This window comes from Coturnix japonica, chromosome 20 (assembly GCF_001577835.2).
Source record: "Coturnix japonica isolate 7356 chromosome 20, Coturnix japonica 2.1, whole genome shotgun sequence".
NCBI lineage: Eukaryota > Metazoa > Chordata > Aves > Galliformes > Phasianidae > Coturnix > Coturnix japonica.
In genome coordinates, this window is record NC_029535.1 from 10449048 (window position 1) to 10454402 (window position 5355).

Genomic DNA, 5355 nt, shown 5'->3' on the forward strand with positions numbered 1-5355 from the left:
TCCACTGGTATCTATCCAGTAGCCAGGTATGGCACAAGGGTGAGTGCTCTGTAGAAGATCTAATAGGCATATGGAGTATTTGGACCCACCAAGACTTTGACTGAATTTACCTTAGCCAGCACAAGGCTGATAACAACGTGTCTGATTTTTTTGCATGGTTAATGCATTTCTTGGCTGGATGCACAGCAGGACTACAGCCAGGAGAGATGGGGACAAACTGTACTAAACAGAGTGGAAAACAGTCAGCATAAGGTTCTGTGTTTCCCTTCACCTATGCAGCATCTGCTCTGCTCAGTCACACAAAGCCCAGATGGCACCAATATTTAGCTTTGCAAATAAAAATGGTAACCCTTGCTGGAGCAAAAGCTGATTACCACAGTGCTGTGTGCTTGTAGCTGTCAAGGACTCCCTGCTTCCTACCTGTAGAAGGGTAAATAATAAACCCTGGTATTAAATCCACAGTCTCAAAGCAGCAGGCAATGTTTCAACTTCTTGTTCAAGAGCAGTTTTCTGTCTTCCTGCTGATTACTGGGGTGCTACTGGCTGTGCCCTTTAAGAGACACTTCACCTATGGAATGAAATGGCAGCGCACTGTGAAACGTAAGCTGGTTTATTTTTCTAGGATGAACTAATCCTGGTTCCTGGTGCTCCTTCCCTTTGCATGCTGCTCAGTACCTCTCCATGTTCCTTTGCTTGACAGCAGCATTGCATTGTCAGTTGTTTCAGTGTTATGCTGCTCTGTTTAGCCAACTGGCAACAAACTTCTCACTTACTGCAAAACTCTCATTTACCTTTTGTTTCATTTGTCATTTTTATTCCTCGTTACTTGCAGTCCAACCTATGGTGCACAGATCTATTCGTATGCCAGTTTCCTTCAAAAATGATGGCTCCCAACAGTGAGAGTGGGTGCAGATTCACAAGTTTAGGTTCTGTTTCTTCCTCTGCTGTAGATTTCCTGTTTGACTTTGGATGATTAACTTTACATCTCCAAGACTTTATCTTCTCCATGGGAAAGGGCTGGGAGTTGGTAATGCCAGCTTCTATCTTCTTGTGTATTCTTCCTAAAACCTAAATAAGACAAGGTCATTATCTGTGCCACAGATAGTCCCTGCTGACTACTGCTTAGATTAATGTGATGCAGTGTTTCCTTAATTTGTCCTTAAATTCTGCAACCCATCCGAAATTTCTTTGGATTTTTACATTAAGGAGCTCAATTCAGGATCCTCAAAAATGTCAAACCTGTGTGAAATGGTTCCTGTGCAGATTTGTGATCTGAGCTGGAAAAAACTTGCACAGGAAGCCACTGCTCTTCTGAACCCACAGATCAGCTCCTTTCTGCTGATTTTGCAAGGTTTAACGTGCACTTGCTGCATATCCACGTGGAAGCAGAATTTGAACTCCTTTGGGTTGTACATCTCATTTATTGATTTATTAGGACAATGATTTAATAGTCTTGTTCTCTGGTGATCCTGTTAACTTCCAGACACTGATGCCTGTTTATTTGTCCACAAAGTGCTCTTCTCAGAACTGTTTTCCTGATTAAAGATTAACAGTGTGATAAAGGCAAGGAAACATGGGCATCCTTGAATTTTGTTTCTTACATCAGCTGGGTTAAACCTTTACTACCTTTTCTCACTGTGTGTCTTCACTTCATGTTTGGCAATCAAATTCTGCACAGCTCTAGCACGTTTCCTCCAGTTTAGTCAAAACAAGAGGAAAACTTTCTGCCTTTTAAACTTAACTCCTTTGACCTTTGCACAAACAGCAGCAAAAGGCTTTACTAGCTAACTAAGGGGAGTTGTCTTTAGAACTTTCTTTGCTATCTCTTTGATTAAAGAGTATTCTGTAAAAACACTGGGAGTCACTGAGGTGTAGTTAACTGTAACTATGTTCATGTCTTTTGAAATGGAAGAAAAAAGGTCCTGAAGTAAACACACTTCTTCCAACCAGACCCAGGCACGTAGATCTGCTGCCTGCCAGAAGCAGCAAGCCATGCATTACTGGATGGTAAAATTGCTTCTAAATATATAACAGTGTTAGGTGAAACAGTTAATACATAAATTGCAATTATGGTTAATATTTTTAGACCACTCCTGTGACTTATGCCTAAGCAATCACCCCTGGTACTTTCAGCTCCAACAAGCTTATGCTAAATGCTTCCCTTTTTATGTATCCCACATCTGTGTGCTATTATATCCTGGCTGGTTTTGTTTTTTGGGTTTTTTTTGTCTTGCTATATAATTATAATTGTTAACTGTAGGGAGCAGGATTTGAAAAGCAAAGGTAAGATGTAAAATATTAAGGCCTTTAACTCAATAGAAGTTGTTTTGGTTCTTCTATTAGATCCACTCGTATTTAAAGAGGGTATTTGTCTTCTCAAAGCCAAGAGGAACCCTGGAGAGAGCGCAACACAAGACATTCACTGCCCCTTCAGTACGGTGCCTGTCAAGTGGCTTGTGCATGAATGGCAGTCCAAGCATCACTGTGCCTCTATGAGAGAGCTGTATCTCTTCTCACCTTCCTCTTTGCACTGAGAAAGAGAAGTGGTAATTTATACCTGGCCAGACACTAGTCAACCAATGCATCTCAGAATGACTTCTCTTTGTCTTTGCTTTGTTGTGCTCCCATCTTTCTTTTGCTTTGGTGAAAAAGTCTAGTAACGAGTAGGACTGTATACACAAGCAGGGCTGTAGCTAAGTGTTTGGGCTAGAGGTCTGACCAGCTTTTAAATGGCCATAAAGATGAGGACTGTAGTAGTTCTGTGCCATTTGACAAGAAATCCAAGTCAGATCTGAATGCTAAAAAATTCCTGCTGGAATTAAAGTCAGGTTTTTGGTAGTCCCTGAAGTAATTCTTCATCAGTGTGAAAGTGGAACACTAAAAGAACAAGTTGACAACAGCACCAGAAAATATGTCACCATTTAGTGAGTACAACCTGATAACAGACCGACATATAAAGAGTCACGTGAGGCAGGAGAACTTAAAATTGTAGTGGCTTTCTCTGAAACAGGTGATGGTGTGAGAGTTATTTCCTGCTATCATCATTTAGAGGAGCAGATCACACTGCAAAACAGGCGATGAAGGTAGCAGTTGTCCCTGGTGTAAGAGCAGAAGTAAAGGCTTATAGGTTTGTAGACCAATGTTAGGGGACGTGGATTCCACTGTGACAGGTGCAGTGTGAATACAACATACACTTGGAAACAAAAGTGAGACATCGGAGGAGAGTGAAAATGGAAAACTTTTCAGATGCCAGGTGGAAAATGATATTAAAACTGTCAAAATAAGTCACAACAAAGACTGAGTTTCCTAGTAGGGTAACAGGAGTCATGTTCCAGAGGAGAACAGAGTTAACTGCAAGAAGAAATATCATAAAAGTGAATCATTATGAACATGTAAGGTTAAACTGGGGTTTATCTGTTACACTTTTTGCTTTGGTCTGCTTTTTTTCTTTTCTTTCCAGTGTACCATAACAGCCCCGAGTTTTGTGGACAGGTCAGAAATGTGTAAATAACATTACAGCTTGAGCAGTTATCTATTCTGGGCCTAATCCCAAACACATTTAAATTAATGGCAATCCTTCTGTCAGTAACAGAGGGTTATAGTTTAGGACCTATCATAGGAAGATGGAGGTGCAAAATATACACAGGAAAGGCTGGTTACATGGCCTCTAAAGCTGTCTGAAATGATTTTCTAAAACACAGGAAGAGAATGAAGCTGAAAACTTTCGAGCACGTATATTTTATGTTGCATCATAATGAAGCTTTTCTAATGTCAGCTGCTTACATACAGATTCAGTAGATCATAAGTTATTATAATGTGGTATTGGCCCTGAAATATTAGTCCTACTTTGATGGAATACATACTCTTCCTTAAATAATTGCATTGGATTTGTATTGAATTGTTGTAACATAACAGTTACAACTCATTTGCAGTTACTAAGGGTAAAAATTTTATATTGTTCTTGCATTTCCAATTCTACAGATGTGTAGATAAGAAAAGCTGTGTCAAGGACATTTGTGGCAATTATAGGAATCTGCTGCCTCTGAGGATAAGGTCCAATAAGGTCAATGACCAGATTAATATCAGGCTCATCGTTATATTTGTTTTTAATTTGCCATCCTTACAGCCTGTTTCTGCTGTTCCTGCCTTACCACTGAGGTACTTGTCATGGCTGCACCATTTGTAGAAATCCAGAGCTGTATAACATGTGCTATCTTAGGTACTTGAAACACAAAAATTCACAAAAAAGTCCCTGCCAGATTCTTTGGAAGAGGGCTCATGTGGCTCCTGGATAACCAGTAGTGCCCACTGTATTCAGAAGGACACGGTGTAATATTGGTATTGGGCAAAATACGGAACTAGAAAGCCTAACAAACCACCAGCATTGCTGCTACTTTGAACTAAGGATATTTCACAAATGCCACTTTCAAGGGGGTCACTGACACAGGTGAGGAAAGCCATAAACTGACGAGGGATATTTTTTAAGTTCAGTAAAGTGTTGAGTGGGATCTGGTTCATGCTGGGTGATAGCAGCTCTGCAATGCACTGTGCTACATCATACCTACCATTTAGAGGGGAGGCTCCACATCCTTCCTTTGCACTAGTTTGTAATAGAGTGTGAATGGTAAGTGGGCCTTGTGAGGTGTTTGAGTGTTGGAAATTGATAGTCTGGAAAGGTACACAAGATTAAATGTTAGTCTCTCAAACCTCACAAGTTTATCTCAAAAACATTTTTACAATACCTTTGGAGAACACTTAATCCAAAACTTGTTCTCCTTGAATAGCCAGCAGTGGCCTGAAGTATAATATGAAGATGTTTATATACCGCTCTACTGCCTCTGTGAATGTACTTCAGTCAGTTTTGCATAATACTTAAGCCATGATGGTAAGAGATGCTGCAGTGCTGCCGTCAACCAGCTCTTCAGCAGCACTCAGAGGTGGCACCAGGCTGAGTGCTTCCGGATGGGAAACGTGGGAATCACTTCTAATGCTTTGAAAAGTGGGAAAACCAACTGAGCTACACCGTGTGCTCTGCAACTGAGCAGGGGCAGAAGGTTAAGGACCTACAATTAAGACTGAGATCTTTACACAGGACTGCCATGGGCCCTCAGTGCAGGCCTGGGTATGTCCTTCCCCTGGGGATGAGCTGGCTCTGTGGGCAGTGAGGCAGCTCAGGTGGGGGCCCTTGGATGAGTGCATGGGGAAGGAAGGAATGTGTGGAAGATGGTGGTTGGGAGGTGTGGGGAGATGGGCTCATGAGGGGATGGTGGGAGTGGACACAGAGGTGCAGCTGGGCTTGTGGAGGGCTCAGGGCTGAGGAACAAGGCTGGGGAGCTTGGCTGAAAAGATCGTGGT